We start from the raw sequence: 17,099 nt of genomic DNA on the forward strand, positions 1-17,099 counted from the left end.
TATATAAATAAAAAAAATTATATATATATATATATATATATATATATATATATATATATATATATATATAGAGAGAGAGAGAGAGAGAGAGAGGAAAATCATCTCAAGCTGCAGAATCTCTCAGATAAAATCTCAGTTTGCTGGTCCGGAAAATCTCCGCGCTAACATCATCAAATAATATCTAATTAATAATTGGATCTCGACCCATAATCAAGAATCTAAGTTATTTTTCCAATATCCAGGGTAAAATACCATTTCACCCTTTTTCTTACTTGGCTCATAACCAAGGCCCACCCGTTTACTCAAAAGGCTCACATTCCTAAATGGCATCCCAAGGCCCAATAAGGCCCAACTTCTAAATTGGGCCTAAAAATCATCATGGACCTAATCCCAAGAAAGTCTACAGTTTATCCATGACCTAAAGTCAGAAGTCCAATGGCCCAATAAGGCCCAAACCCTAAAAGCCCAAAATATGGCCCAAGCCCAAGGAAGTCAACCCAAAATTCAAACAGCTAAGTACGTTGGGCGTACTCAGACTTACGCTTGGCATACTCCTTCTGGGGCCAATACGCTCAACATACGAGTCGAGTACGCCCCACATACTCCCCAGACAGCCCACCCAACTCATTAAGCACTTATTCGGTTAAGCCAACATGCTAAGCTCTCAAATCTGATTCTAGAAAGTGACTTAACATGTAAAATTGGCAACTTTACTCCAATGTATGTCTTGATAAGAAAAAAGAATAGTAACAAAGAACCAAACTCTTGCATGGACCAAAATAACTCATAAAGGTTGCATTTTTATGGACAATGGACCTCATTTGTGTTAAGATCTAACCCCCATGGCTTCTGGAGTAGAGCATAGAGTCAACTTTAACTCAAAAGACCCAAAAATGCATAAATAACACCCTAAGTTGGATCTAGCATAAAGAATCATCAAGATGAGAGCTTTTTACCTCAAATGACTTGCTAAGATAAAGATGACTTTGGATCTACAAGCTCAAGCTACTCCCAAGCAACCTCCAAGTGTTCTTCTTCTACTTCACTAAAAACACCACCAAAACTCACTTTCAAGCTCAAAAGTCACAAATGATACTTAGGGTTTCGTTTTTAGGGTATAGAGTGATGAAGGCTGATCAATAGAATGTCCAAGGGTGGTATAAGTTGTTAAATAGGGCACAAACCCTAAAAATTAGGGTTTTTCTATATCATGCGTACGTCGTGCGTACTCCTACGTATGCCCAACGTACGTGGGTGTGCATGCGCAATCCAGAAACATGCTAGTACGTTAAGCGTACTCGTAGAGTACGCCCCACGTACTAGTTTAGGACGATAATGAGATGAATTATGCATTAAGGGGGTTAAAGGAAACATACCAAACTCTCGAACATTACACGATTACTCGGAAGCCGTTCTTGTTGGTGTTGGGATGAGTCTTTCATGGTGTGCGCGGGGGAAGATGTCGGTTTTCTATGTTGTTGTCGATGGTAAGTGTTTTTGTCTTTACTATCTCCCCCCCCCCCCCTTGCTGAGGATTACACATCTTTATTATACCAACAGGTGTGGAGACTCCGGTGCCAATGGATTCCGTTCTTTGAAAGTGTTATCGTGGGAAACTAGAACATCGTGAGGTTGACTTCACGATACTCTTCCGCCACCGCGCCGCACTGAGCGTTTGGCGAGTTTCCCTGCACCGGTGGTGTAACGCCCGCGTTTCTGGCTAAACATTAATAAGATGATGTTATAGTTAGGGACAACAATTGTAACTTGTTTTATGTAATGAAGAAGAATTATTTGAGTATTATGTGATTCACGTGTAGATTATGTGCAATATATGTGCTTATAACGATATAATAAAATAGAAATAAAATACGCGTCTAAAATAAAATAATAATTATACCCAATACCTTTAAAGAAAGTTGAAGTAGTCGTAACAAGGATTTCGAATATATAAGGAACGCTGAAATCCGACTTATGATGAAGAAATTATGACCCATCAAAGTTTCGCGATTAAACCAACACGGCTTCGCCTATCGTAAAAAATAATTTTTTGACAAAATACTTTTTTATCCTTAGCAAAATCCATAATGAATGTTAAACCAAGAGCGTGCATATAGAGAACGTCCTAATCTGACTACGTTAGAGGAAGTTATGATTTTTCTAAGATCCAGCGTAGCAGTATACAAACCGAAAATTGAATTTTAGATCGACCGATTATTAGCCGGCATAATCTAAACGACAATTGAAGATCTCATTAATAGGAGCTCAACAATATAAAGACAGTCAAAATCAGACGTCGGATGGCAAAGTTATGAATTTTTAACGGGCTTTAACTGTCTAAGCCTATTAAAATATAACTTTAAAAATAAATTCAAAATTAGCCAATAGGGTCTAAATGAAAGTTGTAGATCTCGTCAATATCTACGTGTGGATATAAAGAACATAAAAAACGGAGCTCGTATGCGAATGTTATGAATTTTAAAATATAATTAATTTTCGGATTAACCTTAGGGTGACATGTGTCGCGATCTGGAACCACACCTTCCTCCCCACGGCTTGCCACCAGATGCTGACATGTGGCACAATACGCCCTGCATAATTTTTGAGTATGCCTTGTGTAATCGGCGCTGGCAGCCTATAAATAGAGCTTGATTTTCACTCTTTTCCTCACACAATTCCATCCAACTCTCTCCCCCCCCACCCCACACACACAACCTCAATGCCTTTCTCTAGCACTTAGGTGTTAGTAGCAAAGCTGCGGAGCGTTAGAAAGCCCTGAGAAGTATAACTTTCGGCTTAGAAGTTTTGTCTGCGCAAAGTCCGGTTTCTCGCTAAACCACCTGTAAGTTAAGCTATGCTTATTGTACTTTAAGTATAACTTATGTTTAAGTTCATTATCATTATTATGAACCTATAAACAAGATTAAGTCGTTATATCGATTTATCTACTTACGGGATGATGTCTAGGTTGGATTTAGTGAGGTGTTTAAAGTGAGATTTCCAAATAGTATACTTTGTATACCAAACAGACCCTACCGCCGATAGGATCCTACCTGGTTGCCCCTTACTTGATTATGACATCCCCATTTTCATGGCCAGAAAAGACCAATTTGTTTATGCTTTATTTTGAAAATCATAGTATCTTTTAAAGAAATATGTTGCGAAATTTGTTCCCAGAAAAACATGATAAATATATTATCAAAACATTTCTGAAGAAATAAATGTATTTTATTCCTTTTTAAAACAGTGGGATGTCATCGTCAATACAGAAACATAAGCATAAACAGACCTTATATTCATTTACTGTAACGACCCAAAATCACGACTAAAAATTTCTTTTAAAACATTACTAAAACCATATTTATAAAATCGTATCATAAGTCATAACATAATTTTCGAATATTAATTCAAAACATAATCTCATTATCAGAGTAAAACACTCCCAGGCTAACTGACTATGGTGTGTGCACTGCAACCTCTTCGAGCTCCTCTTTTGAAAACCGAGTTACTGAAACCAAAAACTGAAACCGTAAGCACGAAGCTTAGTGAGCTCCCCCAATCTACCATATACCATACAATAACATATAAAGCACATACTGGGCCTTGCCCACTGCATCGGACCGAGGTCCGGACTAACTGGGGCCTTGCCCCCTGCATCGGACCGAAGTCAGGAAACTGACTGGGACCTTGTCCCCTGCATTGGACCGAAGTCCGGAACTAACTGAACAAAGCATAACATAAACATATCAACTACCATGAACACACATATACTGCATACTGCATCGGGCCGTGTCCCGGAACATATAACACATAAATCCTGTCTGAGCCACAAAGGCATCAAACATACTAACTACTGCATGAGACCGAAGTCCGAAAACTACTGCTAGCTAAACGGGCCGACATTGTGGCCTTAGACTCGTTCCTACTGGAAGGAAACTCACCTCTTGATGCTGACTGGTGAACTCCTGAATGAGAAATCCCCGACTGCTGCTCCGGCTGCTTCCCAGCTTCTAGGTGTTCCAGAGGATGGTGTTGTCTCAGATCTATAAGCCCTGGCCTCCAAGGTTCTTCCTTGCTAATCTTCCTCTTCTCTTTTCCAAGCTAAGACCACCAAGATAAGCCTTCCAAGATCAAGATCTCACAATATGAAGGTAGGGTCGTTCTAGGGTTCCTTCTGAGGTTGGGGAGGTTGATATGGGGGCTAGGGTTGGAGCTATAATGTCCTTTATATAGTGCTTGTCCAAGAATTAAGGTTTTTAAGTTGTTAGCGTACACTGGGCGTAACTCCCGTACGTCGGGCGTACGCCTATAGGAACCGTGATCTTTTGCCCCTTTACGATGGGCGTACTCAGCTAAACACGCGCACGCCAACATGCATGTATGGTCTTCTATGCAAACTTTCTCTATAAGGGCCATTCTTGCCAAATATTCAAAGTGTCATAACTCCTTCATTCTAGATCCGATTCTGATGAACTTAATATCCACAGAAAGGTGACGAGAAACCCTACGTTTCTAACAACACAACCCGGCCCGAAAATTTTTCAAATAATAACTCTAAATTTGATAAAGGATTAAAACGCCTCTGGCCTTGGCCTCTGAAATTCCATAAACGAATATTTTAGAACAGGGCGTTACAACTCTCCCCCACTTAAACTAGACTTCGTCCTCGAAGTCCGCTATGGTCAACTAACCTGCAATCCGCCTCCCACACCCTGGCTGGTGACTCTAACCCTTTTGTCCATCACTCCAGCCACTCTCAGTGCTGGTCACTACTGCTGGAACATACTAAATGCTTCTTATTTCCATAACTTAGTGCTGAGCACCCATCCCAACGAATGGGCCAGACAATCCTTCGAGTGAAAGATTCATCCCTACAACGGTTAAGACTCATACGAGAGCTACGAAACAAGGTCAAACCCTCCCCTCTGAGATTATCCAACCCTGTTGCGAGAGGCGTAGCACCCTCTGTCAACTTGCTGCCTCTGACTGAAAATTCTATTGCCCCTCATCTGCCTACCGGATGCACTGAGACCACCCTGGTCCAACTAATCTGCCGATATCTGGGTTACCGGACTCCCACCGATCACTACACCCCATCGTAATCTCCTAGTTGCTTCCAGCGACTTCTGAAGATACTCCGACTATCTATAACTGTTCTATCCACTCTGCCACCCATACTGAATCGATGCTGCTGGAACCAGCCTGCTCATCTCTCATCTGACTACTCGACTTCCAATAACTCGAGTCGTCCTTCATGAAAGAAAGGTTACCTGCCTAATTATCTTTGCAGATCACTTATACTTGGCAGATGACTCAACTGATCCTACTGAGAGGGACTTGCCATTTCCAAATCAACCAACCATACCGTCAGCACTTGCATTTCGATACTCATACTGTCCATAACATTGAATCTATCTGAAACATTGCACTGCCTACGACACTGAACCGCCTGAAACACTGAACTGCCTGAAACACTGAGCTGCATGAAACACTGAACTGCCTATATGACTGTTTCCCAAAATACCTCAAGACCTTCTTGGTCTCCAATCATTCGTCGGTTATCTGCAACACCGAGTTCCAACTCAACTGTGGAGTCCAAGGACTCCTCACTTAGTCGCTCCCACGACTTCTGAACGAAATCTTTCTCTTGAACTAGTTTCCACTAGTTATCCTGTCATTGTGGCTCTAACAACCTCTCGATCCACCGATCAGGTCCAAACGTCACATCCTGACATTATCAATTCCATGACTAAAAACATGATGGCTCCCAGACTAACGATAGCCCTTAACATACACGAACCTAAGCAGTCCACTGCTTCCCTGATCTCATAACTGTGGAGACGATCCAACTGTCGAATCGCCGACTTAAACATAACTGAACCATTTGGGAAATCCGAAACCGAACCCGTGGATTCCCATATCCTCACTGCTGCACCCGAACTGGTGGGTACTACTGCTTCCCCCGCGTCCAAACAACGCGCTCATGCTGACTATTAACCTGACGAATGCTATGACTACATCCTCAGGCTTACAACTCCCTAATACTATCTGGCTGCTAGTGACTGCTACAGCTATCCCCGCAGACTTACAACACTACTGCTATCTGACTGCTAGTGAATGTTACGGCTACCCCCCCCCCCCCCCCCCCGCAGACTTACAACACTACTACTACTATCTGACTGCTAGTGTATGCTACGGCTACCCCCGCAGACTTACAACACTACTACTACTATCTGACTGCTAGTGAATGCTACGGCTACCCCCGTAGACTTATAACACTACTACTACTATCTGACTGCTAGTGCATGCTACGACTACCCCCGCAGACTTACAACGCTACTACTACTATCGTTTCTTCTCAGAGGCCGCATACTCATTCTGGGTCTGCGTGCTCTAATCCTTGTATACTCGGAGGGTTCTCCCCCACTTGGATTCGACTAACTCCTTACTGCTCACTGGTCGAAAGGATTCCCCAACCTTCCTTCCATGAAAAGGGGCAATCCGCTGCCCGCCCACGTTTACCTCTGATGGCGCTCCAATTGTAACGCCTGCATTTCCAGGCTAGGAATTATCATTGATGTAATAGTCTAGGTTAACCCTTGTAACTCTTTTTGAAGTATTAATGATGAAATATTTAAGTATTATGTGTTATGTGCTTAATTGTGTGACTTAATTTAATTAAGAATAAAAATAAGCGTCAAAATGAAATGTTAGATAAAGCCTATATCTATGGATAATGTTGTAGTGGTTGAAACGAGGTTTCCGAATATATAAAGAATGTCGAAATCCGAGTTATAACGAAGAAGTTATGACTTGTCGAAGTTTCGCGACAGAACTGACACGACCCAGCGCGACGTAAATAGTGAATTTAAGGTAGATAGATATCTATCCTTAGTGATCTAAATTAGAATTGAAGATCTCATCGATAGTAGTGCAACGACGGAAAGACGGACGAAAACGGAGTTCAGATGAAGGAGTTATGAATTTCGAACAAAGTTTCCTGTCCCGGCCTACTAAAAATAATATATAAGTAATATAATTATAATATATTAAAAATAAATTCAAAATTAGCCAATGGATTCTAAACGAGAGTTGTAGAGCATAATCTCACCTTCGCGTCGATATAAAGAACGTCGAAAATGGAGTTCGTATGCGAAAGTTATGAATTTCTGAAGTTTGGGGCGCGAAACCCCAAAACTGTCAGAGACCACGATGTGGCAAGCAGTGCCACGACGTGGCAAGTCTCCTGACACCTCCGGGAGTCCCCCAGATGCAACTTGCAATGACGTATGAAATGAAAACCAAGCCCACGATGTGGAAAAAGGATCCCACGACGTGGCAAGGGCCAAATTTACCCTATAAATAGATTTGAAGGGCCAGCCGACTATGGTTGCTCCATCCCTTCTCTCCCACTCCCGATACACCCTATAAGCCCTATTTTAACCCCCTGAAGCCCCAGTATCAACCCTGAGACCCGAAGCAAGTTCCGAAACCTGAAGATCCCGAGAAGAAAAGAGTTTCCGAGCCGAAGCTTTGCCCGCGAGAAGTTCGATTTTTGTGAAGATCTTCCAGATCTGCTGAGGATTACTACTACTGTAAGCCGTAGTACTGTCCAATCATCTTCTGATCAAGTGGGTGTGTGGTTACTTTCTTCTAACACATAATTATAAAGTATTTTATACGAAATACGTGTTATGTGTATATTTTGTGTTATATGTGTGAATGTATATTCACTCTCTTCTATCTCATGGATCTGATTTGTTTTCTATGAAATACGTGTTATGTGTGTGTGCCTCATATGTTATGTGGAATATGTATTGATTAAAGCATGCTATACAGGTTTTTAAACTATGTATAAAAATGTATATTTTTATCTACTAATATGTTGGGTAGAACATGGGTAGATAGTTGATGTGTAATAAAAAGATGAGAGGCCTCGATGTTGTTTTGATCCAGTCATCTAGCGGAATTTAGATGACGACCACGGACTTTTCTAGACAGTCCAGTGGAACGCTAGCAGGCTCATAACCTGTAGGTGTTAATGAACTTGGGTGTTCATTCGCTGTATTCCATCCCCCTCATGGTTGCCTTATTTGACTTATATTGCTGAGGAACCCCCGAAGCATGTGTTGTCGCCCCGATGAAATATTCTTAGACTAGGTCCCTTATGTTAGTTGTCTTAGGGATGTAAAGTGAGAATAACGGGAATGGGTAATTGGGTTATTGTTGGTTGGTGGAATTAAATATAATTATTTATTGTGGGTTGAAAACCCTATATGCTCACCAGGCTCCGAAGCTTGACCCACTCAGTTTTATTTGTATTACAGGAAGTGGCGCAAGGGCATAAGATGGATGAACCATCAAGTTGTTTTGTTTACAAGTCTGTATATGTATATATTTGTTGAATGACTTGTAATGTTATCATTTATGCTTTATGGTCTGTATCGGAACATGACATCCCGAGTTTTGATTATATAACGAAAATACATTTCTTTTATGAAATGCTTTGGTAAACATTGTTTTATCACGTTTTGTTTTTGGGAACAAATTCCGCAACTCTTTCAAATCAAAAGGATTTACTCTGAAATTATTTTAAAAGCATAAATGAAAATCGGTCTTTTCTGGACGAGATTTTGGGGATGTCATACCAACTAACCCTTACCAGATCCGAACCATTCTTGCTAACTAACCGAGCACCCTTCAATCCTTAACTATACTTGTTTTAATGACTGCATCCCGAGAGTCTGCGTTCAGGGTGAACATCTCTAACCCACTTCCTTACCGACCACTGGCTACTCCACTAGAAGCTCTGGATTGTCATTACTTAGAATATAACTGATCATTACCTGACTAACACCTTCCGCAAGTAGTGAGGCACTATCGAATTTTACACATACATGCTACAGTTACTGTATCCGAAGTAACCTGATCTAGAGGGGACGACCTCCAATTCACCATTCTAATTCCAAGGTATGCAAATGGCATATAACTTAACCATAGGCAGGTAATATAGTACCCCAACACATATGCTTATTGATATCAATGCAACAACATAACAATAATATCATGAATAATAACTGATAGGAAGGTAAAAGATACGTACCCCCATCATTCAGTGCTGCTCGAATCCTTGATGAAATCAACCGGAATACTCGGCTCCGAGCCGTAGGCGCCCTTGCCCGAACCTGATGTCTGCTGGTGGCTCTCAAAGTCCCAGGGGCAGGAGCTGGCACCTGCCGTGCTGTATACAAACTCGAACAGTAGGCCTTCTTGTGGCCCCTCTAACTGCAATGGAAACATATTAGGTCAAGTCTCTGGGCGATGGTAACAATTCAATCTCTGCTAAAATGGCCAATCCGGCCGCACTTAAAACATCCATCATCGCCAACACTTCTACGCATGCACGCACCCTCGTGCGTCCTACCACACTTCCCGCATCGACCGGGGCTCTGGTAGTCCCTCGATCTCGAATCCGACCCCTTGGGCCTCTTGCCCGAACCTGTGTATACCTGAGTCTCATCCGTTTTCTTCTTCTTTTCCGACTCCCTGCCCGTCTCTCGCTCATGCGTTACCTCATTGACCCCATCCATCGTCTGAACAACTACTGTCCGATCCTGGAGCTTCGCGATCAACCTATCAGTGACCCTCACGATAATGTCAGGCAGCTCCTTGCGAATGGCTTGCGAAACCTCCCTGACTATCCAATCATGTAGAGGTCTCTCTTGGCGATAGGGTGTCCCACTCACTCTTGTCCCCTGATGATAAGAGCTAAAAATGGGAACTCCCTCCCTGATGGATCCTTGAACTCCATAAACATCGGGCTCTATACGAGCCCCAATCTGTCCAGAAACTATCCCGGCCCTATAGGCCTCCAAATGACTATCCATAAGCTCCACGATGGCCTCTCTAACCGAACCAAAAATCATTGGAGTCTGATCAATGATGTTGCGCATGATCTCTGCGGAAATGAAACCCCTCATCTGATCATTAAGCTGCCCGACTCTAGAACCTGAGCCAGATCCCTCCCCAGCACCTAAACTGTCAACTGATATCTCGCGCAACGTCACCATGCTGAAAACATAACACATTACTGATCAATACACATCGTTGCTGAGGGACTTCTCACACCCTCTACTAGTTCCCTGGTTTTGCCTCGGCCCCTCTTGAATCGAGTACGAATCCTCTGCTTTCAGTAGTATGGGCCCATACTACCTTCCACATCTATCCGTACTTTCCTCAAGAGTTACCTCAACTCCACCAAGTCCCTTTTTTCTACTGCTAATCTTTGCTACTCTCATCCTAGGCTTGCCCTAGGGAACCTATGACTCCACCCAAACAGTCCTCAGCTGATGAAGGCCTCCTCGTAATGCCAATTATCCACCACCTGAATACCATCACATGTGACGAGGCTCGGATAATCCTTCGATTAAAGGACTCGTCCCCACAACGGTTAGACTCAGACAAGAGCTGCGCTATATGGTCAAATCCAGCACTCTGAGATTATTCAACCATGATCACATGTGATGTGACGTATTCACCTAATGGCTAACTCCCATCATTCAGAGTCCCACTGAGCACAGAGCAAGCAGCATTCGGATAAAGGAAACATACTCACGCAAACTACTCTCATAATCAAGAAACTGTACTAGCATACAATGTTGAACTCATACTATCAGGCATAACCGAAACAGGCTATCCTACTGATGTCTACTCAATACTAGCATGCAATTCTCATAAGGCTGAAACACATAAGCAGACACATAAGGCATCCTCCTAGATCCTTAGTCCTATACTAGCATGCTGTTCTACTGAAACTGAAACTGATAATCATAAACTTGTATGGGTGATTTGGGAGTACTTACTTGATCTCGGCTGATTGCATGCACCACACCCTTTTTCTCTTTTCAAAGTTCTTTTCTTTCTAAAAATTCTTTTCGCTTTTTCTAAAACTCTTTTCTTTTCTCAAAATTCTTTTCGAAAATGTCTTTCTTTTGAAAGCCGTTTTACCGCTTCCCTAGTTTGAGTTTAGACACACCCGAAGTGTATCTGAATCCCTCAAACCAAGGCTCTGATACCAACTTGTAACGACCCAAAAATTACGACTAAAAATTTCTTTTAAAACATTACTGAAACCATATTTATAAAAAAACGTATCATAAGTCATAACATAATTTTAGAGTATTAATTCAAAACATAATCTCATTATCAGAGTAAAACATTCACAGGCTAACTGACTATGGTGTGTGCACTGTAACCTCTCCGAGCTCCTCTTTTGAAAACTGTGTACCTGAAACGAAAAACTGAAACCATAAGCATGAAGCTTAGTGAGCTCCCCCAATCTACCACATAACATACAATAACATATAAAGCACATATTGGGCCTTGCCCACTGCATTGGACCGAGGTCCGTACTAACTGGGGCCTTGCCCCCTGCATCGGACCGAAGTCCAGAAACTGATTGGGACCTTGTCCCCTGCATCAGACCGAAGTCCGGACTAACTGGGGCCTTGCCCCCTGCAATGGACCGAAGTCCGGAAACTGACTGGGACCTTGTCCCCTGCATCGGACCGAAGTCCGGACTAACTACATCAGAACGAAGTCTGGAACTAACTGAACAAAGCATAACATAAACATATCAACTAGCATGAACACACATATACTGCATATTGCATCGGACCGAAGTCCGGACTAACTGCATCGGACTGAAGTCCGGAACTAATTGAACAAAGCATAACATAAACATATCAACTACCATGAACACACATATACTACATAGTGCATCGGGCCGTGGCCCGGAACACATAACACATAAATCCTGTCTGAGCCACGAAGGCATCAAACATACTAACTACTGCATCGGACCGAAGTCCAGAAACTACTGCTAGCTAAACGGGCCGACATTGTGGCCTTAGACCCGTTCCTACTGGAAGGAAACTCACCTCGTGATGCTAACTGGTGAACTCCTGAATGAGAAATCCCCGACTGCTGCTCCGACTGCTTCCCAGCTTCCAGGTGTTCCAGAGGATGGTGTTGTCTCAGATCTATAAGCCCTGGCCTCCAAGGTTCTTCCTTGCTAATCTTCCTCTTCTCTTTTCCAAGCTAAGACCACTAAGATAAGCCTTCCAAGATTAAGATCTCACAATATGAAGGTAGGGTCGTTCTAGAGTTCCTTCCGAGGTTGGGGAGGCTGATATGGGGGCTAAGGTTGGAGCTATAATGTCCTTTATATAGTGCTTGTCCAAGAATTAGGGTTTTTAAGCTGTTAGAGTACGCTGGGCGTAACTCCCGTACGCCAGGCGTACGCCTATAGGACCCGTGATCTTTTGCCCCTTTACGTTGGGCGTACTCAGTTAAACACGCGCACCCCAACATGCATGTATGGTCTTCTATGCAAACTTTCTCTATAAGGGCCATTCTTGCTAAATCTTCAAAGTGTCATAACTCCTTCATTCTAGATCCGATTCTGATGAACTTAATATCCACGGAAAGGTGACGAGAAACCCTACGTTTCTAACAACACAACCCGGCCCGAAAACTTCTCAAATAATAACTCCAAATTTGACATAGGACTAAAACGCCCCTGGCCTTGGCCTATGAAATTTCATAAACGAATATTTTAGAACAAGGCGTTACATTTACACTAGTGATCTACATCTCCTTAGTCTCTCAGTGTAATGTAGCTTCGTATCGACACCTGTGATACAAATAAATTGAGTGGGTAAGGATGGAAAACCTTGTGAGTACATAAGGGTTTCAATCCCACAATGTTATATCATATATATAATGGAGAACTCAACATATACAATTTCAACATATATATATATATATACATATATATATATATATATATATATATATATATATATAAGCAACGCTTACCCCACCCCGTCGATCCTCACAACGTCACTATCCATACTCTCAGACCTTAAATTTTTTTTTACTTAATCTATACTCTCGGATCTAATCCATGCTCTCGGATCAATAACTGTGTCATTCCATACTCTCGGACTAGGGACAAATGTCAAAATCCATACTCCCGGATTAATGTCAAATAACTATGTCCTATGCATACTCTTGGACTAAGGACAACTGACTATGTCTTAATCCATACTCCCGGATTAATGACAACTGACTATGTCTTAACCCATACTCCCGGATTAATGTCAAATAACTATGTCCTACCCATACTTCCAGACTAAGGACAACTGATTATGTCTTAATCCATACTCCCGGATTAATGACAACTGACTATCTTTTAATCCATACTCTCGGATTAATGAAAATTGACTATGTCTAATCCATACTCTCGGACTACGGACAATGGTTGTGTCTAATCCATGCTCCCGGATCAATGACATAATTTAAACTTCTATTCTCTATGTATAACTCGCTCGTACTCATAAGAAGATACTGCCCAATATTCCCCATAATTAATTTAGGTTTACTCTTTATCCTAAATTATCATATATAATCAGGTATGTTCTTTAACACGTATTTCAGGCAACATCAAATAACTCGCACATAAACATATATTTAATACTTCAATCAATACTTGTATTAAAATCATGTTCATCAAAGAGACTATGCACTCACTTGTCAAAGTGATGATTCCAAATTCGGGCCGCGCTTCGCTTCTAACGATTCTATTTTCCTTCGACGAAACCTAGCATTATTATCGCAAAGTTTTATTCTAATCTTTATTGCGACTAATTATTAGTCTAGATTCATCATTAAATCAATTCTACTTCATGATCTATCAAGTAAGGAACAACCAGGTAGGATCATATCAGAGGTAAGATCTGTTTGGTATACGAAGTATACTGTTTTGGAAATCCCACTTTAAACACCTCACTAAATCACAACCTAGGCATCATCCCCATAAGTAGATCAATCAGTATAACGAATTTGAATCACTGATAAATCTTATTTATAGGTTCATAATAACGATATTATATTTAAATATAAGCTATATTTAAAGTAGGGTAGGCATATCTCACTTACAGCGGGTTTTGCTAAAAACCGGGTTCTGCTGGAGCAGAGCTTCTAAGCCGAAAAACTCTTTTTTCTCGGAGCCTTCGGGCGCTCCGGGTCTTTCCTCTAGCAACTTGAGGTTACTAGGGATTCAGAGGGGTTTTGGGAGTCTAGAGTGAAGTTAGAGAGAGAAAGAAAGGCTTATGGTGTGAAGAAAATTTGAAAGATTCACCCTTTATTTATAGGGATTTTATCGTAGAGTAGGCCCTAAGTTTCGTCCTTATCTTCTGCGTACGAGCTCCATTTTCTACGTTCTTTATGTCCACACATTGTTATCTACGAGTATTACAACTTTCATTTAGACCCCGTCAGCTGATTCTTATTCTATCTCCGATTTGCAAAACTGTATCGAATTCATCGCGTTTGAAGAGTATGGACTAATTTTCGTCCATATCTTTAGCATACGAGCTCTATTCTCGACGTTATTTATATCCAAGCGTTGGTATTTACGAGTACTATAACCTTCATTTTGACCCCATCGGCTAATTCTCATTCTATCTCAGATTTACAAAACTGTATCGAATTCGCCGTCCTTGAAGAGTAGAGACTAAGTTTCGTCCATATCTTTCGCATACGAGCTCCTTTTTCGAATGTATTTTTATCTTTTAAATCCTATTAACAATATCTTCATTTCTCATTTAGATTATTTTGGCTAAAAATCGACTGATCTAAAATTCAAAGCGTCTCATCATCACCATTCTGAAACATACCACAATATATCAGATAATCCATATAAATAACTGGGAACCAACTCCCGACTAACCCTAGGGGTTGTGACTTCCTTGATACACGTATGGGTCCTGTGCTTTCAGTAGTACGGGCCCATACTACCTTCCACACCTACCCATATTTATCTCAAGTATCACCACAACACCCTAACAATATACATAAGCATAGCGAGCGCTCAATCCTCACTCCTAAAGGAAGGCTAATTGAATCACGACTAACCTACCGGCCTCACACAACCCACCTATTCATGAAACTTCCACCAACCCTGCAGCATTAGTGTATGCTAATCATACATAATGTTGGACCTTATAGACTTTTGAATATCCGATCCAACCCTGAGCCCTAATCAATAAGAGCAGTACATAAGGTCAAATCAAACATTCTTGGGCTATAAGATCTTAATTATGTACAATAGTGATACATACACAAGCAACTACAATAATGATGTCAATCTCATGTAAAGAAACCCTAGGCTAGCAGGCATCACGTAATTAGACAATTCTATCGTGCAATTCTTGAGGATCCCTAGCCTAGTACTAGCATGCTGTTCTATCATATCATAATATCAAATAACTGTATGATATTTTGGAGTCAACTTACTGGCTCTGACTAATCGTACACTTTGCATCCTCCCTTACTTATTTTGAAAACCATTTAAAAAAAAACCATTTTAAAATCTTTCCCTTGATTTGAGACTGGAATCACACGAGTGTTCCTCCAATTCACTCAAACCAAGGCTCTGATACCAACTTGTAACACCCAAAAATTTCATGCCAAATTAAAACTTTTTCAAAACATTTAAAACCATTTATCATTACAAATTTTGTTTTCAAAATATCTAATATCATAGTTTTCACATAAACATAAACAAATCATGAGGAGCTGTACGATCATGCGTTCGCCTTGCCGTGATCCCCTGATGTACCTGAAACAATAAACTGAAACTGTAAGCCCAAAATTTTAGTGAGTTCCCCCAAAATACCAACGCCATACAAATATAACCACATCATATAATGTGACAAACCGATATTTCAAGTCAATTTAATGACATAAGTCAAGTATTGTAATATATTTTGAATTGATAAATAAATAAAAATAGCGTCATAAATTAAATGTTCAAAAGTCTCAATTGGGATACATAAAATGATAGTTATCGTGTCAAGGTTTTCAGAAATATAAAGAACACGAAAATCCGAGTTATAACGAAGAAGTTATAACCAATCGAAAATCCGCAGCAAAATCGGTAAAACACTATTAAGTGTAAAACGCGAAATTTCAATAAAATACCTTTTAGCCTTAGGTATCTAAACGAATGTTGTAGATATCCTTAAACTGTGAACATACATAAAAAGAACGTCCAATCTGACTTCGTATCAGGAAGTTAGGATTTTTCTAAGTTTCGGGGTAGCGATAGACAGCTAAAAACTCGAAATAGAGGTCGAGTGATATTTAGCCGACACAACCTAAACGAGAGATGAAGATCTCGACAATAGCAGTACAACGGTAATAAGACAGACGAAAATGGACATCGAATGAAGAAGTTATGTATTTTTAATGGTCATTTCCTGTCCCAGCCTATTAAAAATATATAATTAAAAATAAAGTCAAAATTTGCTAACGAAGTCTAAATGAAAGTTGTAGATTATGTTCTCACCTAGGCGTGGATATAAAGAACGTCGAAAACGGAGCTCGTATGCGAAAGTTACATATTTTAGAAGAATGAGGCACACATACCGAGGGGGTACGCCTAGCATACGCCATACGGGGCCTCGGATCGACCAAGTCTCCCCTACACCCCTCTACCCCCTTCCCATCCGAAGTCCGGCAGCCTAGGAAGGCGTCATACATGACGTACGCATCTCGTACGAGCTGCGGACGAGGTACGCCCCGCGTACTTCAGAGTACGCCCAACGTACAAGGCTGCCTCCACCACTATAAATAAAGATGCGAGGGTGCCGGCTCCAATTGCTAATTCACACCATTTCTCTCCCACTTTTTCACTTCCGAGCCCCTTGAGACTATCCCGACATCCTAGTTATGTATCCAAGTCCCGACGAAGGTTCGAAGCTCCGAGATTCCCGAAGAATATTCCACTTTCCAGTCGAAGTTCTGCCCGAGAAAATCTCGTTTCCTTCAAATCATCAATCTTTCCACCTGAGTTCATACCCTTATACTTTCACGTCTTTTCTATGTTTTAAGAGGGGGGGGGGGGGGGGAATACAAGTGAAACACAAGAAAAACTTATGTTAAAATGCAAATCGTTACATACAATTTCAAATACTTTATCTATATTTTGTGTATAAATGTTAAATACGTATAATAACATTATTGCAAATGTT

This window comes from Lactuca sativa, chromosome 2 (genome assembly GCF_002870075.4).
Source record: "Lactuca sativa cultivar Salinas chromosome 2, Lsat_Salinas_v11, whole genome shotgun sequence".
Classification (NCBI taxonomy): domain Eukaryota; kingdom Viridiplantae; phylum Streptophyta; class Magnoliopsida; order Asterales; family Asteraceae; genus Lactuca; species Lactuca sativa.